Genomic DNA, 25619 nt, shown 5'->3' with positions numbered 1-25619 from the left:
TGTATTCAATTTCAGGAAGTGCAAATAATACTGCTTCTCTAGCACTCATGTCACACATGAAAAGATCTCTTTCTTCCTTACTATAAGTTTCCAAATCTTTTTTAGAAATGATTGTCTTTGATAATTTTGTCAAAATCTAATATTTTTTTCTTGCTAGAAGATTTTGACCCTATTAGGAGTTGTGCCAACCCTATTAGGACTTGTAGAAGACAGAAGGACCCATTGTCTAAACAGTTTCTAGGGAAAGCCCACTGAAATCACTATCCAATTGATCTCTCAACTATTCCTTGCTAAATAATTGTATGTAATATAATTTAAATTCTTTTCTTTGCCCTATCAATTAGACCAATCATTGTCAGACCTTGTACACTAGGTCACAAAACTTGGATCCAAGTATCAAATTTTAGATCACACAATAAAACATCGGCAATGAAGTTTCCTTCACTTTCACACTTTGTACTGCTGACAATCATCTACATTCATCCATACATCCATCATACATCATAAAGGAAAATTTCCTTCATTTATACCGAATCCATAAAATAATTCCCTGAGTTGGCTATTAGACCTCAATTAATTATTATAGGACCACATTAAGAACATATTACACTTAGCAATGACATTAATCTTCTACCTTGCAACTTGAATATCTTTCCATACATGTATCATTATAAAGAGTGAGATTAGTTGTGTCATCACCAACATGTCTTCTTCACATCTTTAACTTTAGCTTCTCAGAATAAAAAATCTGTTAAGAGATATAAAAAGTTTACTAGAACATGTCTATGCAAACTCTATCTTAGAACAGTCTTCACTCAAACTTGCATAACTTATACCAAACTTAATATCTTATGCTTTTGAGGTTAGCTACCTATACTAGATACTTAGTAGTATCTCCCTTTAACCTCACTACTACAAATACTCAATAATCATCTCATACCAAATTGATCTATCTACTATTCTTTTGTCAGATAACATAGAAAATTGTTATGTTGACATCAATGACAAAAACAATCATGAATGTAACATATGATCATGATAATAAACTAATCATGTTTCTAAAATACTCCCCCATAGGAATATCATCACCATTCATCCCTCCAACAAGACTCTCTATGAGAGAGAAATTGATACAAGAAAAATACAATGAGTCATTGAGTGCTCATTTTGCAATCCATAAGCCACTAGATTTTTCTCATAGATTCTACTATTGGCCAACAATGAGAAGAGATATAAAGACGTGTTTGATTTCATGCATCATTTCTCAACATTGTTTCAAATAGAGATTCAAAATTCATGAGTCATTTCTTGAGGACTCTTTGGAAAAAGCTAGGCACTCACCTTTCTTTACGGTGTGCTTATCACCCACAAATAGATGGGTAGACTGAAGTGGTTAATAGAAGCCTTGGGAAATTGCTTAGATTTTCCATGAGGGAATATTTCCAAACATGGGATCATATTCTTCCTCAAGCTAAATATGCCTACAATGATACTCAAAATAGATCTACTTGCAAGAGTCCTTTTGAAATAGTTTATGGGATATGCCCAAGGGGCATATTGGAGCATAGAGACTTGGGAAAGACTATAGATAAGAGTGGTTATGCTGAAGAGTTTTCCATGTCTATGAAGGATATTCATGATGTAGTAAATAAACCTTGATAGAGAGCACCCATAAAAAGAAGCAAAGAGTTGATAAGAAGAAAAGTTATTTACAATTAATGGAATGAAACCCTCATTTTCAATTATACATGTTGAACAATATAATTAGTTAGTGCCCAATACTAGTATGTGTTGAGAAGATAGTGTTGAGTCACTTAATCACCAAGAAAATCAAAACATGCTGAGTGATTTAGGTGCTGAGTAAAATAATGTATGCCAAGTCATTTAGCAGCCAAGTTACAACATTAAGGATATAGTGGATTCTGAGCATTAGAGCTTTCATGTGCTGAGTAAATTTTCATAGTTGTTTCTAATGACACAAATTCATATGTAAACCATTTTTAGGCTGAATTAAGTATTTTTTTACAAATTTAGATAAAAAGGATGGATGTATATTTGTCAATCCCTATGCATTGCATGAAACCAATTAGAAAAAGGGATGAATTAAGTGGAAAAATGGATGAATCACAATCATTGATTCCTACCTAACCCTAGTTTACCGATATTTTTATAATGAGAGAAAACCATAAAAAGTTTGAGAGCCTGATATGTATATGTGAGAGGAGAAGGAAGAATTCTAAGAGAAGAGAAAGAGCATTCATGGTGACTAGGGATGTTAGGGGGAACAAAGCAAACTAGTTAGAGGATAGAGAAGACATATCAAACTGGAAGGATCAAGTACACCTAAGGAAAGAGAGGATTTGATATCTAGTAGTGTAATGCTCACTAAAGGATTAATGTTGAAACATTCTAATAGGTGAATAAGTGAAAATCTCTTAACAGAGTAGTCTTACTAGGCTTTTAAAAATCCTTTAACAGGTTGCTTACTTTATTGTCAATTAAAGTCCTCTAACAAGGCACAATTTTAGCATGGCATTAAAATCCTTTAATAGGGTAAGATTTAACAATCTTTGTAAGCCTTTAATAGGGCATAGTTTTCATAGGGTCATAACCTTTAAAAAAAGATCGATAAAGAGACATTAGACATAGATAAGTACATATATACAAATAGATATGAAGTGAGAAAGATAAAGATATATGTCCATATAAATGAGCGATATAAATTGGGATAGAAAGATATAGAAAAAGAACAAAATAGATATAAATAGATTGGAAAATATTGTGGGATAAAGATATATATGTAGAGTTTTAGAGGTATATGAAAGGGAGTGGTGGAAAGTGATAGATTGATTGAAAAGGAGATTTTTATAGATACGTGTTAGTGAACAGATTTTTCTTTGAAGAAATGCATGCAAATCTGAACCTGAATGCCCAAGTGAAAGGACAAACTATCACCAATAGTTGGATAGGTTATCATGGAATTGATAACCTTCCTCTAAATTTTATCGGGTACAACTCCCCATATAAGATATTCAGTGAATCAAGTGTGGATGCTTTTAACCAGAAAGAACAAAAGGATATCAAACATCTACCCATAAATACAATGTAGATGCGAATACCTATACTACTACATAAAAAGAGAATAAAGAACAATATATGATGCAAAGTTCATTTGCTAGATGCTGCATTGCATGATAAAATGACAATATGTCTTCCGCTCTCTTGAGAGAATTAAAAATCAAAGCCATTAGAGATATTTTGAACTGATAATGTAATAAGAAAACAAAAATATTGGAATGTAATTAAGAGAAAATTGAAAATGGCTCAAGGTTCATTATCAGTGGAAGGAAAATACACCATAATCAAAGTTCTAATATAATTAGCATCTAGTCTCCCTTACCTAACTGTAAAAGATCATGAAATATCTTCTACACATCACAACCAAAATGCTATTTCAAGAAAGCCAAAAACTCCTTTCACCATATTACATCAACTAATCAAAATCTTATCTCTATCTCAGGCACACAGTTCAGAAAAAAGAAAAAGAAATAGCCCATGCTCTACATCTCACAACCTCTCAAGAAAATGAAATGATTTTACAAAATCTCCTCCCTACCTAGAGTCCAAAGTCTATAGTCTGGAAGAAGGAAGAATGAAAAAAACCCCTGTTTACTCTACCCTTGGCTTCTTTAACCTGTTCTTTCCTGTGGCCTTTCAGTTTATATAACTAAATCTTGCAATTATTCTTTTTATTTATCATTTGAAATCCTCTCCCTTTTACTTTGATACTCCCCCAAAGAATAAGCAAAGGTAACTCATAACTCCTACCACATGGTAATTCTTTATGGACACACATGCATACATTATTCTTGATTTACCATATTATCAGTAGAATACATTATATTGTAAGCAAAGATATCCTTATGATACTTCGCAAACATGTGGCATCTAAATGTCATGGTTGCAAGGTTTTAATAATCAAGATTGAGTATCAATATCTTATATATATATATTCTAGATACTCAAAATTATTTGTCTCATAATATAAGGAGAAGCAATGTAAGTATTATACTATAATATGTCTCTATATTTCCTAGATAATCAAGACCATCGATTGCAGATATTATAGTCAATACCTTGATGCAATTTAAAGTAGAAAGTCTTAGCCTCATCATGTTTAAAATCACCAAGCTGAGGATTCATGACAAGCATGGTGTTCTACTTATCAACCTTGAATGCATTATCTTCAAACATCAAAAGATGATCGGTCACCATAAAAGAACTCGAGTGTCTCCATTTTTCACCAAATGAAATAGCCTGTACATAGGGTTACATAGAGTAATGTTGTTTTGAATATAATAGAATACTTATGATGCCAGTCAGTATCAAACTATGCTCATAAAGGTATAGGTGCTAGTGAATCATGTAGGTTCTAGAGATCCAGTTGAAGTTGTGTCTGCTATCTGGAACCCATTAATGTCACTCAAAGGCATTTCCCTTTATTCTTTTTTTTAAAATCTGCATATGTTGGTTCAATCCAGTCATAGGTGCCTATTCTTTGCATGCCTGAGCTTATCCCATCTTTGTTTGTAGTAATCTTTATTAGCTGGGATCCATGTCAAGAGATGTTCAATTGGTTATTCTCTACAAATAAGAGAGCGCACAATTATATTGCTACTCACCATGTGTCATTATCTCGATGGATCCACTAATCATGGTAGGAATGATCAAGCCAATGAGTATGTTTGAAAACAAGGCACTATGTTATGAAGAACCTGCGTCTCTGCATTAGCCATTTTGAAGCATATTTTACTCTCTATGAAGGCATAGAAAGCTCTACATCTGCTCTCAATCTCTATCTAATTTGTGTCATTTCCTGCTACTAAATTAGTGATGATGTCATCATCAAATATATCCTTGATCAGAGGAAGAGTTGGAGGAAACTGTGCCTATACTCGACCCTGAAGTATTTGGTGCCTCAAAATATTCTCTGTGCAAATGTTTAGTTTCACTAAAGACTCTGTAGGATGAGCATTTTTGGACATAAATCACCACCATATGTGTGATATTACTTAGTCTATACCACTGCCACAATGGAATGATGATATTGGTTCTCTTCCACCATTGTTGAGTCTTCAAATTTTCTACTTTGGTCCATTTTGATAGGGAAACTATTAAGCAATCCATATACTTCTATGCAAGACTAGATTTCATACTAGGAGTCCATGATAGTATCAGCCTCACTATTGGAATTGAGGTCTCTAAATTGTCGTTAGTTTCATGAAGTAATGAATTTGGGATGTATCTTAAACATAACATTAAACAACCTAATGGGAATGTGGGTGGGTATTTTATATTTATGACCTTCTATATCAAAAGTATTTGAGACCAAGTTGATTGCAGTGAGGAAGGAAAAGAACTGGGGCACCACACTTTGATGCATCTTGCATTAGTGCTTGAACTTGATGAGAGAGTCTACCATTATTTCTATTAGTACAACTTGAATTGAATCTGAAACATGCATCCTAATCAAATCACGAGTTCTTGTGCAATTTAGGTTGTGAAGCCAGATTTCTTGACTCATCATTTGTGACCCTGGAACAAAAATTTATTGAATTTGATCCTTTGATTTTTAATTTCAGGCATTGGACTCTAGATTTTTAAAATTTAATTTTCATTTTGAAATAACCTTCAAAACTTTTCTGAATGAATGAATCTGCATTTCAAAACCCAAAGTTTGAACTTCACTTGTATTGAACCTCTAGGATGGGTTATCTAAACCACCAAACCATTCTAAACTACATTGAATGACTTCAAACTTCAGCTCAAAGTGGTTCAAAGAGGTTCAACATCTGAAGCTAAAAGCTTTAAAATTGTGACCATATTGGTTACTAACTAGGGCTCTAACTATGGGACTGATTTTGATACCAACATCAACAAACTCCATGAATCTCTGGGAAAAGAATAGTGGCTTAACATTGGGTTGATAGATTCAGCAAGAAAAGAAGATCGGGAGCCACATGTAGAGAGGGCAGAGGGGAGCAAGGAAAAACCAGCAAACCAAAACCAACAATACACACCTAAACTACCAGCAAACACAAGGCTTGCACATTATTCCAACTATCACTACATACAACAAAAAATTATTTACAATATTTACAAAGGTAGGAAAGGAACCTACCATAAAGACTGGAAGAAAGAAGAAGTTAAGTGAATCCATTTACCAGTTGAGAGAAAAAGGAGCCCTTCCGAATCAGCAAAGTGTACCTCAATGAAACAACTCCAAACCATCACTTGATGATGACTCTTTCAATGCCAAACTTCAGACTAACAACATGTATGCATATGTTTATCCAACATCCTTTTCTGAACAGCCAAAATTTATTATAGTACTCTCCTTCACTTGAGCAATGATCCTCAATATGCATAGGTTTAGATCTCACTTCAAACTAAAAAGCATGAAATAAAGAAGGCTCACCAAGACAAGATGTATAATGCCCTAAAGTGCTGTCATGAAGATTCAATTCTTGCACATGATCATGGTTAGCTTGCAGCCATGATGACACCTCCTTCAACATAGGATCAGCCCTTAGGTATATATCTCCTTCACCTCTTTCAAGGAACCAGCTATCATCAATTCCATTCCTTTCTCTTTCTAATATGGCATTACATATCTCAACATTTCTTTTCCAATCCAAATCAACAACATCATGCATAGATGGATGAAAAGAAATTTTTTCAATAAATATTTCATCCTTAATCTGATTTGAACAAATATCTGGTTCATCATTAAAGGATAATCCAGCCTAAGTGACAATAGGAATGTGTCTATGATTTTCTCTTCCTCATAGATGAGATTTTCACATGGTGTTTCAGTAGAGTTTTCAACTGGTTGGGGACTAACCCTAACCTTTCCTTCTTCCATTAGAATTTCAAAATTTGTTAATATGGAAGAATTGAACAAATTTTTCATTATTTAATTGTGAATCTTGAGACTAGAAAAGAGGATTTTCTTTGATAGCAGCATTCTCACAAAACCCTATCGACATGAAAAGTGGATTAAGGTCACTCCAGAAAATCTTACCCTCCTGATTTTCATACTTTTCTTCACCTTTTTGATCATTGGTGTAAGGATTCTCATTTGTAATCTGAGTATTCTCATTTTCCCATCTTATTTCATCATGGTACTCAACCTCATTTACACATTTCGAATTTCTCATAGTGGGATTGTCTTCTTTGAAAACTAATCTTTCTTGTTGTTGTGGCATTGCATATGAATGGTTATTTTTATGTTTCATCTCAATATTCACATGCTAAAAAGAACTTTCAGTGTAAGATAAATCCTCATCAGCATATGTTACCTTACTATCAGCAAAAGTTCCAAAAGGAGAATATAATATGGCTTCATTATCACATATGACAGATTCTTTAACTTGCTGATTACAATTTTCAGAATGCAAAGAATCATCAATATTCATTCTCTCAGTGAGACTAAACTTCAAAATACCATTATGAAAATCTTTATCATCTGGACCAATTGAAACTAGATAACATTCTATACCTATCGATTTGAGAGATCTAGCTTCTTGGCTAAAGAATGAATGTGGTAAGACTTTGTTACCTAAATTTATGAGCTCTTTAGCACTGCTTTGCTCCTCCTCATCACTTTCAATATGTGTGTAACAAAATCCTGGCATCTTTAAAGCACTATCTTCAGCCAGCAAGGGTTTTTTAAAGTCTTTCTCATTAAAAATTGTCAAATTCTGAAAATAAGCAACCTTGGGAGTAGGTTTGGCTTCTTCTAAAACGTGCTTCTTTTTTGTAGCTTCTTCATCAATGTATTGTTGCTATCCAAAAAGGTACTCTTTCATTGGGAGAGTCTTTATAGATTTCATACCACTAAGAATTAAGGCATCCTCTAACTTGATTGCTTCTTTTTGCACATTTACCAAATTTTTCATTCCAAGGCATTGTAACCAAAACTTGACTTTAACATCCATAGCAGCAATAAAGAAGCATACTTGATTTCTTTAATTTGGTTGGTTGGCTAGAGAAATTTTATCAATAGTTTGATTAAACCTATCAATGAACTCCCTTATAGATTCATCATATTTCATCTAAATTTGAAGAAGATCCACCAATAATTTATGGGAATTAATTGTGGGCTGAAATCTTTCCAAAAATCTTTGCTCCAGATCATCCCAAGTTGTAATACATCCATCTTGCAAATGCTGAAACCATTTTGCCACTTTTCTCATGAGGCTTTGAACAAATAACCTGACAAACACATCTTCTTGCTGCACACCGAGAATCTGGTATGCAACAGTAACCGCTTTGATGTCATTAGCCAGATCTTGTGTCCTGTCTCCATGAAACTTGGGAAGGAATTCCCATGACCTTTTTGGTAAGGTTGAACACTAAGCCAAGGAAAATGGTTTGATTTGAGCCCCCAATGGTTGAGCCACAACTGCTTCCATAACACAAACTAAAACCCCATAATCAAAGATTCAATGGGTTCAAAATGTAGAGTTGCCAATCTCCTACACACGAAGATAGTCACAAATATGAGGAAATAAAAGTTAGGCAATGAATTTTGTCTCGTTCCCCAGTTGAGCCACCAAAATTCCATTAGTGAATAAATTGTCCTTTGAAGAAATGCATGCAAATTTGACCCTGAATGTCCAAGTGAAATGACAAACTATCGCCAACATGTGGACAGGTTATCATGAAATTGATAACCTTCCTCTAAATTTTATTGGGTATAGCTCCCTATATAAGATATTCAGTGAATCAAATGTGGATGCTTTTAACCAGAAAGAACAAAAGGATATCGTACATCTACCCATAAATACAATGTAGATGTGAATACCTATACTACTACATAAAAAGAGAATAAAGAACAGTAGATGATGCAAAGTTCATTTGTTGGATGCTACATTGCATGATAAAATGAAAATGTCTTCCGCTGTCTTGAGAAAATTAAAAATAAGATCCATTAAAGATATTTTGAACTGATAATGCAATAAGAAAAAAACAATATTGGAATGTGATTGAGAGAAAACTGAAAATGACCCAAGGTTCATTATCAATGGAAGAAAAATAGACTATAATCAAAGTTCTGATATAATTAGCCTCCAATCTCCCTTAGCTAACTGTAAAAGATCATGAAATATCTTCTACACATCACAACCAAAATGCTATTTCAAGAAAGACAGAAACTCCTTTCACCATATAACATCAACTAATCAAAATCCTATCTCTATCTCAGGCACACAGTTCTAAAAAAAGAAAAAGAAATAGCCCATGCTCTGCATCTCATAGCCTCTCAAGAAAATGAAATGATTTTACAAAATCTCCTCCCTGCCTGGAGTCCAAAGTCTGCAGTTTGGAAGAAGGAAGAATGCAAAAAAACCCCTGTTTACTCTGCCCTTGGCTTTTTTAACCTGTTCTTTCCTGTGGCCTTTCAGTTTCTATAACTGAATCTTGCAATTATTCTTTTTATTTATCATTCAAAATCCTCTCCCTTTTACTTTGATACTCCCCCAAGGAATAAGAAAAGGTAACTCATAACTCTTGCCACATGGTAATTCTTTATGGACACAGATGCATACATTATTCTTGATTTACCATATTATCAGTATAATACATTATATTGTAAGCCAAGATATCCTTATGATACTCCACGGACATGTGACATCTTAATGTCGTGGTTGCAAGGTTTTAATAATCAAGATTGAGTATCAATATCTTATATATATATTCCAGGTACTCAAAATTATTTGTCTCATAATATAAGGAGAAGCAATGCGAGTATTATACTATAATATGTCTCTGTATTTCCTGGATAATCAAGACCATCGATTGCAGATATTATAGTCAATACCTTGATGCAATTTAAAGCGGAGAGTCTCAGCGTCATCATGTTTAAAATTGCCAAGTTGACGATTCATGAGAAGCCTGGTGTTCTACTTATCAACCTCGAATGCATTATCTTCAAACATCAAAAGATGATCGGTTACCATAAAAGAACTCGAGTGTCTCCATTTCTCACCAAATGAAATAGTCTGCACGTAGGGTTACGCAGAGTAATGTTGTTGTGAATATAATAGAATACTTATGATGCCAGTTAGTATCAAACTACGCTCATAAAGGTATAGGTGCTAGTGAATCATGTGGGTTTTGGAGATGTAGTTGAAGTTGCGTCTGCTATCTGGAACCCATTAATGTCACTCAAAGGCATTTCCCTTTATTCTTTTTTTTTAAATCTACATATGTTGGTTCAATCCACTCGCAGACTCCTATTCTTTGCATGCTCGAGCTTATCCCATCTTCGTTTGTAGTAATCTTTATTAGCTGGGCTCCATGTCGATAGATGTTCAATTGCTTATTGTCTGCAAATAGGAGAGCCCATGGTTATATTGCTACTCACCATGTGTCATTATCTCAATGGATCCACCAATCATGGTAGGAAGGATCAAGCCAATGACTATGTTTGAAAACAAGGCACTATGTTATGAAGAACCTGTGCCTCTGCATTACCCGTTCTGAAGCATATTTTGCTCTCTATGAAGGCATAGATAGCTCTACATCTGCTCTCAATCTCCATCTAATCCGTGTCATTTCCCGCTACTGAAGTAGTGGCGATGTCATCATCAAATATATCCTTGATCAGAGGAAGAGTTGGAGGAAGCCGCACCTATACTCAACCTTGAAGTATTCGGTGCCTCAAAATATTCTCTGTGCAAATGTTTATTTTCACTAAATAGTCTACAGGATGAGCATTTTTGGACATAAATCACCACCATATGTGTGATATTACTCAGTCTATACTGCTGGCACAATGGAATGATGATATTGGTTCTCTTCCACCATTGTTGAATCTTCGAATTTTCTTCTTTTGTCCATTTTGATAGGGAAACTGTTAAGCAATCCATATACTTCTATGCGGGACTAGATTTCATATTGGGAGTCCATGATAGTATCAGCCTCACTATTGGAATTGAGGTCTCTAAAATGTCATCAGGTTCATCAAGTAATGAATTTGGGATGTATCTTAAACATAACATTAAACAACCTAATGGGAATGTGGATGGGAATTTTATATTTATGACTTCCTATATCAGAAGCATTTGAGACAAAGTTGATTGCAGTGAGGAAGGGAAAGAACTGAGGTACCACACTTTGATGTATCCTGCATTAGTGCTTGAACTTGATGAGAGAGTCTGGCATTATGTCTGTTAGTACAACTTATCAGAGGGAGAACCATATCAGAGGGATAAATCTTTAAATTACCTTTCATACATTTATGGCATACTCCTTTACTTTTATAACCAAGACATGACTACCATACATTTTTGAAATAACTTATGATTAACACTAAGGGTATTGCATATGAAACCAATGATGTTTGTGGCCATATAAGACACTATATTACTTGTATCTTTATGTTATGTTCCCTCTTAGTACAATGAGATAATTTTAATTTGGCAGAAAATGGTACACTTTTTTTGTTATCTTAAATTTGAATTGACATTAAAAGTACTTTAGATTTTTTTTTGGATAAAGCTTGCCCTCCAATGTAGTGTGCAAGTGGAAGAGGAAAAGTGAATGGATGGATAAGTGGAATTGGAAGATACTTGATATGAGATAAGAAACAAAGGGAAGACTCAAGAATCTAGATACATGGATAGTATCCCTTGATATTTATTTCTAGTTCTTTGTTATTTCCAAAGAATTTTTACTATTTTCTCAAAGATGCTGCGAGGATAGTGAAAAGAAGGATGAAATGGGTTAGGAAATTGAGGTAAAGAACTTATGAGAAAGTTTGGATAAAGGGGGTGGAGTGGTTGGGGGAGGAAGACATGGCTAATGGATGCTAGGTTGAAGACTTGTGAATAAGCATTTGATGGAGGTGGAAAGATCATCATTGGCACATACATTGAAGGGTGATGGACGGGAAGAAATTTTGGGGGATATGTAGGAAAAAGTTTGATGTTTGGGATATAGGGACCCAAAATGGATGAAGGAGATGATGGATTTAGGATGATGGATTTTAGGGCATAAGGACCCAAAATGGAGTTGGAAAATGGAAGTTTTGAGGATTTTTGGAAGAAGGAAGCCTTTGGATTAGTGAAATTGGATTCCATTTTGAAAATTTCCTTCCGATTTATTGCTTCATTAAGTAGTTTTGGAATCCAAATAATTTTTGCAGTTTTTTTTTCAGCCTTTGTGACCTTGGGATTTTTTCTTTCTTTTCGATCACATTTTTCTTTTCTTGAACATGGTCTTTTAAAGGTGACATGTTGATCCTTGGATTTCTATGGATATTTGGCTTGAATCACTTTATCTTTGGCATCCAAGTTACTTTCATTGGCCATGTTATGGGTGTATAAGGATAAATGGGATGGAGAGATTGTTGATGAAATTATGGCTGGTAACAATTGGAAGAAATTCAAGGATGTGTGCCTTTGCTGGTCTTTATTTGGAGTAGAAGGGGTGAAGTGGGAGAATTGGATATGGCATATGGATTTATGTAAGGACCCAAAATGGATGGAAGGGATGAAGGGTTTGGAGTGGAACATAACGACCCAAAATGGATAGAAATGAAGAAGGAAGTAGAATATGGATATAAGGTCCCAAAATGGACTTGGAATATGGATGATGGGAACATTTAATTTTGGATGGAGGAATTTTTGATTTGGAAGGAGTGGAAGGTATAACAACATCTTGAGACATTATTTCTTCAATGGGATACTTATTACTTTCAATACAAGATACAAGTTCATGTATATGGGGTTCATGAATGGATTGGATAGGTGCGACAAGATCTCATGGAGGATTATGATCACAAGAGGGATTATGAGGGATAATAGCATCATTGGATGGATTGAGATCACGAAATGAAAATAAAGGGGTACTTTTATCTTGACTTATAAGAGGATCATGTAGTGGTATGGAAGGAATGATTGGATCATAGAATGGAGTGGAGGGAATAGAACCATGAGATGGAGTGATTTGATCTTGACATGGATGAGTATTAGTGGATGGAGTGGAAGGGACATCTTCATGAAGTGGAGGATTTGTGGATGCTAGCTCTTGAGATTGAATGGAATCATAAATAGGTGTAGTAGAGGGAATGTCTTGATCTTTATTAGGAATGGGATCATGAGATGGATTAAGAGGGATAAATGTATTTTGAGGGATAAGGGATTTATGGGATGGGGAATTGGTTGGATCTAAAGGAGAGGAGGAATCCATAATGACATGCTTTGGAACAAGTTCTTGACATGGCATTAGGTGTATGACTTTGGGTGATTAGATCATTTTATTTTTGCATTTAGGAAAAATGGGTGGTGCAGATGATTGTGATTTTGGAGGATTAGGATAGTGTGAAGGTTGAGATATGAGTAGGGGATTGGGATGATGGTTTTGGACATTAAACTGAAAGTATGGGGAAATACATGGAGGATGGGGGCTGGATGGGACATTGGGATTATGGATTTGGACACATGAGGGAAGAGGACATATGTTTTGAAAGACATGTTTTCTTTTGACCACCATTTTGTAGGTTAATGGCATAATTCTTGAATTCTTCAATTTCTTTCGTAATGGCTTTTATGTTTGAGGAATTATCGAATTGACGTTGATGGCGTATCATTTTATGACGGCCGGGAAATGTTTTTTTGTTTTTGGTTTTTCGCACAGAAAGTCTTTGACATTGATAACACTGCAAATGTTGACATTGAGAACACTGCAACCGTTGAAATGATTAATTTCAACGGGTTTTGATTATCGTAGTTAAATTTTCTCAAATTTGTGGTGTTTTACCATTAAATTTTCCACTAAATATTAGACTCACAGCAGTTATTAATTGCCGCAAAAAGATTGTTGGAATTTTTTTTCGCTTGGGGAGGAGTGTGGAGATTGATCGAGTATTGTGCAGAATTTTCCCGTAAGACTTAATTTTCCATTTTTTTGTTGACATGTTGAGGAACTACAAAGCTCAAATAGTTGAGGAACAAAGCTCCTCCAGGGAAAGTGATCGCACGCGATCTCAACAATTAAATTTATTAACCCATCAAACACTCCTTAATCGCTTCATTTCCTTTCCTAGTAAAGATGTTGCCTAATAATGATTATTTTTCCAATCAATTGAGATGTATGCGGAATTCTGTATTTGCATTGTAGAAAATGCGCTATAGAGTTCCAATTACTATATCAACTGTACCATCTCATTCTTTGAATGATCAAAGGCTTGACTTTTTTGATAGCAATATAGTTGGAACTACCAATTAATTCTCATGACCCTAATATTTATTAACCGATTTTAAAGCCATCACAATTATATCAGAACATTGCATGGAGAAATTCTGTCAAACGCGTTGCGTGTGTTGAGGGATTTGACATAATAAGTCACTATTGCAGACCATCTACAATTAGCTGACTATTCCTTTTTTCTTTTAATAAACTTTAACTAAATACAACTTATAATTTAGTTATTTAACTAGTCACTTAGATAATATCCAATGTGAAATCTATTGTCTACAATATATAAATTGATTAACAGAAAAAACATTATATATAAATTATCTAAAAATCATTTTCTTATAACTATCCTTGAGTTTAGGCAACTTCCTATATCTATAGCTTCAAGATCTATAGCACTGAGATTACTAAGTAGGAATCTATAAAATCCAACTATTCAAAATAAAAATTATCTAAATTTTCACCAGAAAATAAAAAAGAATTTCTTTATCCCAATATTCCTTCCATAGATAAATGTAGAAATATTTTCTATAAGCTGGTATTCTCTATTACCTATGATATTCTCATACAGATGTGCTAACCTAGATTTTTCATCTCTAACTAGATCTAATAACTAAATGTTTAGGACATCAACTAGTATATAGTGGAAAACACAACATTTTATGGTGACGAGGGCTGGCAAATCCACTTCTTACTACATAACATTGTGAGAAAATCTGAACAAACCCACAAGCATTTGGTAGGGGGTAAGTCTATCAGCTTAAATATCCACACTAAATGTCAAGTCAAAGCTATACAGTATCACATATCTTTTTTGTCTCTTTTTCCAATGATTCCAATACCTCATTACCAAGTCTCTAATAACCACATATTTGAGTCCTCAGAATGAACATATCAGTGCTTTACAATGATAGAATCATATGGGCTCCTGCTTCCAATGGCTATAATGCAATTTTAAAAATACAAGAACGTCAAAGACTTATCAAACCATACATATTCTGTTGGTCAAAGATGGTTCCCCCTAAAGCTGGTTTCTTTGCATGGTTGGCTATCAATTATAGAGCAAGTATCACACTTTAGTCAATAAAACTTCTATCGTAAAGTAAATTGCATGCATGTAAGTACATCAAATAAACATGTAACAAAACTCATGCATCAATAACTCATAACACTAGAATTTGGTAACCCATAAACCCTCCAGGAATAAGAAGGTAAAACTGGGGTGGGGATGATACCCACAAAATTTACTGCAGCAATATTGTTCAACCACTTCTGATGGTTTGCCCTGTTAAAGGCTTTACACTATATTAATAGTGACTTGGTTAGAGGATTTACAAACACTTAACATGAAGTGTCACCCTGTTAAAGGATTTTAATCACCTAATCAAAAGGATCTTACAAAATAGTTGTAAAGCTAACCTATCACCATAGGATTTTCATTCTAATACAATTGCTATAGAGTATTAGATACAATAAACCTGATAGATTACAATCCTTGATTGCTGAATGCAGACTCCTTTTCCGCCTTCTCCTGATCTTGATCCTTTGTGATCTGATAATCCTTGCTTCTGAAAATAGATTTTCTTATGCACCCTTGTATGTCCTTCCATATATTTACAATGAAATTTTGTCTTCCTTATAAAGACTGCAAATACTTAGGGTTTGATTTGGATCTACGATCCATATTGAATCTCAATTTCCTGCTCAACACTTGTTTTTTACTGATTTGTTGCATGCCTTTATCATTTTTCTTATTGGCTACATGTGAGTTGCACGAAAAAAATAAAAGATTCGATTTTATCATTAAATCCCTCAAAGTTTACCTTCTGTCGCCTGTAAAAACTGTTTGCATCATAGTTTGTGCAATTTCAAACTTTTATGCTGATCTACTAAGTTACTCGGCTCCTGAAGTATTTTTGATACTCGGCACATGTTATTTCCTGGATAGCTCGGCACCTAAACAAAACTGTATCACTCGGTACATGTTGTACTCGGCACTTGTTAGCACTCAGCACCTGTTACACTCGACACTTGTTATCACTCAGAACTTGTTAACACTCGGCACTTGTTATAGCTTGGCACTTGTTATCACTTGGCACTTGTTATAGCTCAGCACTTTATCTTACTCGGCACTTACTCTTGATCTTGGTTAAATGTATTGACACTCAGTTGTCAAATTTATTCTTTAAGCTAACAATCTCCCCTTTTGACATGAGTGGCAAAAACACTTAATTAAGATACACGCGACTCATTAATTTATCCTACCTTCAAAATTTGCTATCTCCCCCTTTCATCATACTTATCATTTCATTCCTGTACTTATATCTCCCCCTTACTTAATCACTTCTTATTACTCTCTTATTACTTATTCTGCGCCTTTTTGACACTTATGTCAAGGGTCTTATAATGAAATGCCATACTTAGCCAAAAATGTGCTATTTACTTCAAGGAGTACCTTCAAAGCTACATCCCAATTTGCTAATGCGACATCCAATGTCTTATACTGGATGGCAATCTCTGCTGCTAGGTGTACAAGTTCATCAGATGAAGAAAGATTGGGGTCTTTCTTGAGGACTACCTCTGCATTTATCTGCTCCTTGTGAAGTAGTTCCAAATGAGGAGTAATTGATGATTGAATTTGTATCAATTTAGCTTTTGTGGTTGCCTCCTCTACTGCTAAGACAGCTAACTCTCTTTGTGTGTGAAGTGATTGGACAAAATGCTTCTCACTCTGAGCTAGATTTGTGGGGAGTTGCATACTACAAATTTTCATATTGTTTTCCAAGCTCAGTATTTTCTGGCTAGTGTCCTGTGTGAATGTGGAAAAATCACACATCTTGTTGTATAGGGAAAAGATGTTTCCTAGTACAATTTTAATTATTTTAATTTTCTTTGCCAGTTCTTTAGATAGTGTTATATCACCGGATATTTTACTATTTACCTTACCTTGGAACTTCTTTTCAAACCATTCAAGCAATCTGGCATTTGTTTCCTGGTCTTCATTAGTCACCTGGTCAACTATATCAGATAGTTGCTCTATAATTGATCTCGACTCATTTGGAGTCTCTAAACAAAAAGCTTTTGTGAATATATCTTTAATTTCATTCAAGGTAAGCTTATGCTTGTATTCTTTTCTTAGTGCTTCTTGTTTCCTTCCTTTGTCCAATGCACTCTGAATTTCATTAATCTTTTCTTCAGTAAGAGTGCTAGATTCATAATATGGGATCTTTATTTCTTCATCAAGCTCAGGAACTCCATAGTGAAGTTTCCTGACTACCTTTGATGAGCTCAAGCCTAGTGTCCTAATTTGTAGTTGTAATCCATCTGTGCTCGACTGCTAAAGAGTCTGGGTTGGAGTACCAGATTTTGGTAATGCAACTAGTGTTTGTATTGCAGTCTCCTCCTTCTTTGTCTCATCTTTTTCTTCAGCTTGAATATCCCTTTTATGATTGCTAGGTGGGGTTGAACTTGTTGGTTGTTCAGATGTTTCTTTTATTTCCCCTACTGCTGTACTCAGAATTTGGAGTGTATAAGTGACTATACTTGATGGAGGTGGTGGTGGAAGAAATAGAATACCAGTAGTTTCTATGGTTGAGGATGGCACTAGTGCTTTTACCTTGACTTTTGGATTTTGTAATTCATCAACACTGACCAATATAGGATTTGAACTTAATTTTGCTACTAGTGATGATTGGTCAAGGATTTCCAAATCCTCTACAGTTAATGGATTGATGTTTAGATTTGAAGTATCTATAACATCTTTTATTCTTATGATATCTATAGGTGTGATGGTGGCATGAGGAGGACTAGGAGGAGATACCTATATGTCTTGCATACTTTGATCTTGTGGCTCAACTGTATCTTTCTCTTCCTCTTTCTCCTCGTTATGTGTCTCTTCTTCCTTTTCTTCTTTACTCTCCTCCACTAGTTTCTTCTCTTTTTCTTTGTTTTCTGACACCTTCTTTTCCTTTGTCTTGGCACTTGCCTCTGCCTTGTATTCTTCATTATATACATCTTCTATTTTCTTGTAAACTATTTTCCACAATCTTGTGGATTTAGTAACTACCTCTTCAATTTTATTCTGCAATATGCTGAAAGCTCTATACATGGGAGTAAATATGTTATTATGCCTTTTTACACTTGAAATTGACTATTGTCTTTTGACTTTGTTTTCTCCTCATCTATTTCAGGCTGGGGAATAAATTTCCTTTTCTTTGACTCAGCAACTATCTTCTTTGAGTCTTTCTTCTTTCCTTTTGCCTCCTCTTGGGCTTTTTGTGCTGCAGCCCTTTTGGTAGGTCTCTTTGGTGCAGGGGTAGCTACTTTCTTTCCCTTGTATTGAGGAGTAGAAGGAGTTGTGGTCTTTCTCTTAACTGGTGCTTCCTTGGCTTCTTCTACCTCACCACTTTCCTCTTTGTCTTCTCCTAACCCTTGAGTCTTACCTTGAAGTTTATCTCCTTCTTCTTCAATGTCTTCTCCCTCTTCTTATATTTTTCCTTCTTCTTCCACGCCAAATTTTTTCTTGATTTGTCTCACCATTTTCTCTTTGTTCTTTACTACTAAAGCAATCATCAAATCTGTTATCACCTTTGATTTGACAACATCATAAGTTCCAAAAAATTTTGCATTTTTATCAGCTTCTTCTGCTAGTAGAGCTGTTATTGCTGCAGGGGCTTGATCAACATCAAGTTCATAACCTAGTGGCCTAAGCCATCTTACTCTAGGTATAACTGCTTGTATGTAGGTATAATCTATATCTACAAGAAAACAAATGTCTTTTTCATATTTCCCAATCAATGAGACTGGAATTCTCATTCTTTGTTTCATGGACTTTTTGAAGTCCTCAAAATAACCAGTCATTTGGGCATCAAAATTTTCACCCATCTATTCAATGTATCCATTAATTTGTTCAACAATTGTTTTATCTGGATTCCATCTTACCTTACCCATAGAAGGAAATTCTTTCATCAGATAGAAAAACATGCACATCAAAACTGATCCAAATTTGCATTGAGCTCCCTTGCTCTTCCTTATAGCTCCCAGATTTTCAGTAATTTGTTGAAACATGAGCTCTACCAAATCATAAGTGTGATCCCTTTTGATTATCTTGTATGCAACATCAACTGCTATACAAGGTACATTGTTTAACCTACTTGATTGATAGAATTTATGTGAAATGATTCTCACAGAAAAATCTAGTAGGGGATCTGTGACTGTGTCGATAGTCATTCCTCTATTGTTCCATTTGGCACCTATATTTTTCTCTATTACTTCCCTTTTGTCGCTTCGCAAGGTCTTTGGCTGATCTAGGGTTGGAATACCAGTAACCCTATGAATAGTTTTCTTGGTGAATTTTACTGGTCCTGACTCTAACCAAAAGGCTCCATCATGTATTTGGCTCAGAACTATCCGTACCCATTCAGTTTTGAAAACAGTCGAAAATGCCAGGATTTTTGTTAATCCTTTTCTTTCTATTATCGAAAACTCGTTTTTCAGTACTTTTTTTTCACATAGTTTATCATATGCATTATAGATTTCTAAGTCTCCTATGGCACCAATTTTGCAATTATAACATCTGCAAACATCTTGGACCATAACAACTTTATCCGAAATAACTGATAATGCACCTGCAGGATCATTCTTGTACACTACTTTTGGAATGGGCTTAAATTCAGGTTGTTTAACTTCGTTGCTGACCTAATGAACTTCATGACTCTCTATACCCTTAGTGGTTCCTGACCCAGATGCCATTGTTTTCCAAACTAAGGTTTATGATTTAAACAAGTTTATAAGTCCTACGTAGCTTGGCACTTAAGTAAAATACCTTAAATCGATGAAACTTGTCTTGAATCATTGTTGAAATATTCACAAATGGCTTTTGAGCTAATCTTGATCTTCTCCGCTCTTTTCGTCTTTGCTTCTTGTTTGAATGGTGGGAAAATGATTGAAAATCAGATTTATGTACCCTTCAAAATAGAGTAATAAATGCTTAGTACACTGCCAATTGTCTACTCGACACTTGAAAAGTTTTGTCATGACTCAACTCCTATTGTGTTTTACTTTACTCAGCTCCTATTGATATTTCATAGCTCAGCATCAACTATCAACTCGGTCATTGTTAGCAACTCGGCTACTAAAGGCAACTTTGACATATCTTCAAAAAGTTCTCAATTTTGACTTAGCATCTTTTCTTATCTTGATTTCTTTTTGTAGTTCTTATATGTCTTAGGACTGATTTATGATGTTACTTGGTTTATCAATCCCAAACACTTGTTCTTTGCTTAATTTGATGAAGTGTGATCACTTGACCTATTAGGTGAAGTGATCTCTATACTTGATGTGCTAGACTCATCTTTCTTCCTCCATGTCTTATTCATTTCACTTCTGATATGTCCAACATCTATCTTTGCCTTTCCATTGTTGAACTCATAACTTGATGCCTTTGACCTTGTTGGGCAATTCCTGCTGACATGACCAATTTTTAAGCAACTAAAACATGTAGTTTGACTCAACCATCTTTTGTAGTTCCCTCTAAAATGTGTTCTTATGTAGTTCTATGAGATAGGTCCATATTCTTGACAATAGTGACTGTTGTACCTGGTGTTGTAATCCCAAAATTCATGGTTTGATGTCTTTGCTGGTTGATTTACTGTCCACATAGACTTTGATCTACATTCAAAAGCTCTATGTCCATACTTTTTACAATTATAATAGTGTCCATCAAATCTTGATGTCTTGATAGTTTGGGTTTTGCATTCATATGCTTGATGACCTTGCTTCTTGCATTTATGACAATGATTTATGCTTTTGGGTTTGTCATGCTGATGGGCATTCTTGCTTCTATAGACATTAGATGTATGTCCTTTCTTTCCACAGAAATGACATGTAGGTTTAACATCTTTACCTTTTTCACTTCTCTATTCTGTACTTTTTGATGATTCTCCTACTTCAGTGCTATTATATCCAAGTCCTGTTGTGTCATGGGTTGATCTTGGAGATTTCAGTATTTGTTCAAAATATTTGATGGCTTCACTTGATTTGTTGAGATGTTTTGCCACCTCTCTTTCTCTGTTCAATTCATTCTACATTTGTTCCTTCTACATCTTCAAAGTAGAGATCTCAATATCTTTCATATTGAGTTCATGATGAAGGTTCATCATTTGAGCAAGTGTATCCATCTGCATGGTTGAGATCCTTGCCAATTCAGTACATTTTTCTTCAAGTCTATTTTCAAGATTCCTTTTGTCATTTTCCATCATGACCTTATCATCAAATACTCTTTTCCTTTTTTCACTAATTTCACATATCATTATAGCCTATGATTTATGTTCCATCTTGAGAGTTCTTATCTCATCTGCTTGAATTTTATTTTTCTCCATCAGTTCTGCTATTGCTGTATCAAACTCTTTAGTGTCTCCACTAGAGAATATGTTGGTGGTATCAATCTCCTTGTAGTGTATATCATTTTCAGCTATGGCTAGATCCTTCCTCTTTTTTAATGAGTTTCTCAGTTTTTTTTTTAATTCCTCCAAGCTGTGCAAAGCAAGTTGCACATCTATCACCTGATTTTCAATGATCTTTCCAAGTTTGAAAGCTTCCATCTTTAGATCTTTTCCTCCAAGTTGTTAGGCTTTTCCTTGTGAGAACCTAGATGACTCTTATACTAATTTTTGGAATATTCAAATATGGAAAGAGTACTTATGAGAGGGGCGTGTAAAACTTCTATCTTAAAGTAAATTGCATGCATGTAAGTACATCAAATAAACATGTAACAAAACTCATGCATCAATAACTCATAACAATGGAATTTGGTAACCCAGAAACCCTCCAAGAATAAGAAGGTAAAACTGGGGTGGGTATGATACCCACAAAATTTACTGTAGCAATATTGTTCAACCACTTCTAATGGTTTGCTCTATTAAAGGCCTGCCTTGTTAAAGGTTTTACACTGTATTAATAGTGACCTAGTTAGAGGATTTACAAACACTTAACATGAAGTGTCACCCTGTTAAAGGATTTTAATCACCTAATCAAAAAGATCTTACAAAATAGCTATAAAGCTAACCTATCACAATAGGATTTTCATTCTAATACAATTGCTAGAGAGTATTAGATATAATAAACATGATAGATTACAATCCTTGATTGCTGAATGTAGGCTCCTTTTCTACCTTCTCCTGATCTTGATCCTTTGTGATCTAATAATCCTTTCTTCTAAAAATAGATTTTCTTATGCACCCTTGTATGTCCTTCCATATATTTACAATGAAATTTCATCTTCCTTATAAAGACTGCAAAGACTTAGGGTTTGATTTGGATCTACGATCCATATTGAATCTCAATTTCTCGCTCAACACTTATTTTTTACTGATTGGTTGCATGCCTTTATCATTTTTCTTATTGGCTGCATGTGAGTTTCATGGGAAAAATAAAAGATTCAATTTTATCATTAAATCCCTTGAATTTTACCTTCTGTCACCTGTAAAAACTATTTGCATCATAGTTTGTGCAATTTAAACTTTTATGTTGATCTACTAAGTTACTCAGCTCCTGAAATACTTCTGATACTCGGCACATGCTATTTCCTGGATAGCTCGGCACCTAAACAAAATTGTATCACTCAGCACATGTTGTACTGGGCACTTGTTAGCACTCAAAACCTGTTACAATCGGCACTTGTTATCACTCGGCACTTGTTAACACTCAGCACTTGTTATAGCTCAGCACTTGTTATCACTCGGCACTTGTTATCACTCGACACTTGTTATAGCTCGACACTTTATCTTACTTGGCACTTACTCTTGATGTTGGTTAAGTGTATTGACACTCAGTTGTCAAATTTATTCTTTAAGCTAACAATTACCATATGCCTCTTCCTAACACACTTGTGGATTTGTTTCTAGCATGGCCAATCCTATTTAAAGATTCATTCTTTTCATGCATTTGGATCCGTATTTGTGCAATAATAGTATGGTCAATATGGTGTGAAAGAAATCTAAGAATCTTTTGACATACATCCTCCACAACTATGAAGTTCTTGAACAAGTTAGACACTTCTATTGAGGAAGCCATCATAGCAATCTTTTAAAAGATTGGCCAATTATTAAGCTTCCCTTTCCAAGGTCACAATTTACCACCAATAAATAAAAGGTGAACAAGCAAGAGATTAGATGGAGACCACCTCTACCTCTATATGTTAAGCTAAATTTTGATGGAGCCTTGAGAGGCAACCTAGGATAGTTAGTTATTAGATTTGTAATCCAAAATCACTTTAGTGATCCCATTATGATGCATACAATACCAATTCCCTAAAGGACCAATAACTAGGCTGAAGAAATGGCATTATTAACTGGGCTTCAATGCACCCTAAGGATAGGTTGCACTAAGATTCACATTGAGGGAGACTCTACACTTATTGTGGAGGGCATCAAATACCAAAAGTGCTCCAACTATAGCATCAAATATATTATGACCCAAATCTAGAATATTATGCTAATGTTCCCATCTATTCACACATATAGTGAGGGAAAAAAATTGACTGACAAAATCGCAAACCATGGTTGTGATGGTAGAGCACTACACTTTGAAGGACCAATGCCATAGATTTTTGACTTTCTAGATATCATGCAATCCATAAATGAAGAGCACACATATTTTTCATAATCAGCTCTAATCTCTGGTGAAATATACCCTCAGGGCAGTCATTATTCTTCTACCACATACCTCTTTTTTCTCTATTTCATTATTCTATTCTAGGCTTCCATGCCTTTGTTATAAATCTTTATTTTAATATATATTTCATATAGGCCTTTTGTTCAAAAAAATAAAATCTCCATTCTTAGTGCCTATAAGGTAAATGATTATATCTGATTGTCAAGCAACTATATCCTACAATTGGTAAATTATCTTTTAATTCTATTAATTAACATATGTGTCTATGACTCTACTATAGTGTAACTTTTCATTCATTTTCTGAATTGCTTAGCACATTTTTTTATGGATTGTAACATATTTGACTAGAAATTCATAATGGTGATCATCTATTTTTGTTGTTTGTATTGGGTTGCTAAATAAGGTAATTAGGTAACAACTCACATAGGAACTCTTATGTATGGTTTTAGTCTTTAATATCTATGGTTCCACTAAAGTTAGACAAACAACACAAACAAGTTGAAAGCATGATTACAAAAATTGCAGTGTTTAGAGAAAGAAAGGATTAGTGGCTATGGAAAAACTTATTAGCAATATTCAGTAATGGTGAAACCATGAGGTAGATATCATCAAGTAGTGATAAAATAATTAGTTTGAAGTGATTCTATTATTTTAGTTTTAGGAGAAAATTGAATGTATGTTAGTGTTTTTTTTTTGGTTACCAGAGAGTTACAAGGATTTTATTTGTTAAAATGGATAAACATTACCAATATCATTGAAATATAACAATATATATGCAAAATGTTCAATACCATTGAAAAATAAAACCAAAAAGAGGACTCTACTATAAATGAGCCGTGGGTGACCCCTATTAAGTGAAAAAAAATGCAAATCTCCTAATGAGATGCAAATGCTAACATCACTTAACTTTTTGATTCATGCTTAACAAGAGTAGCGATGCTGCATACAAAACCAAAGGGATCTTTAATTGTAAAAATTAACATTTTTGTATCCATAGTTTATTAATCTCTCATTTTAAATGATTATTAAACTACAAAAAATAAATTCATAGCTAATATCAAAAAATAACACAACTACAACTTCACCAATAAAATATAGAAATAAATTCACAACACAGATAACACAATATTGTAGATCTCCATCAAAACATTCCAAACTCACAACACCAGTAGTCTCATTGCTCACAACAAGATGCTCTACAATAGACAAGCCACCACCAACAAAAACTGGGTCATCCACAACTAAGTGCTCCTTAATATCCATGTCGAACTCAATCAACTAATCATTAAAACCAATCTCCATCCCAATATCAACAAGGTTAGGAATATCCTCAGCAACAACTTCTATTTTCTCTACAAGTTCTCTATCAAGCTCCACAAATTGATCAACAAAACCAACTTCTTCCACCTCAACCTTGTGATCCCATCTTCTCTCTCAATCATCCTTAACTTGATCAGCCAAGCTAGCTTCAAGCTGAGTAGACATATTAGAAAAATTCCTCTGTACTATATCATAGAGTTTTGCAATCATCTCAGGGTCCAATCCTCTCAGAGCCATCTTCAAAGATCTTCGTAAACCCTCTACAAAAAATCCTTCCCATGCTCCTTGTGATAACTTTGAATTGTTTGCAACTCAATTCGCAACCTACCACCTCACATGCACAATCAAGAACCACATCACAA

The 25619-nt window shown here is 34.5% G+C and overlaps 1 pseudogene; it reads left to right on the top strand.

The window, feature by feature from the left end:
* The window catches only part of LOC149528689 (protein CHUP1, chloroplastic-like), a 137575-nt pseudogene extending 123787 nt beyond the window's left edge, over positions 1 to 13788 (top strand).
* The last annotated feature ends 11831 nt before the right edge of the window (positions 13789 to 25619 follow it).

This window comes from Cupressus sempervirens, chromosome 11 (genome assembly GCF_028749045.1).
Source record: "Cupressus sempervirens isolate cs-2001-9-10 chromosome 11, ASM2874904v1, whole genome shotgun sequence".
Classification (NCBI taxonomy): Eukaryota; Viridiplantae; Streptophyta; class Pinopsida; order Cupressales; family Cupressaceae; genus Cupressus; species Cupressus sempervirens.
Note: the sequence above shows the minus strand (reverse complement) of the source record. Positions and strands in the feature narration are given on the sequence as shown.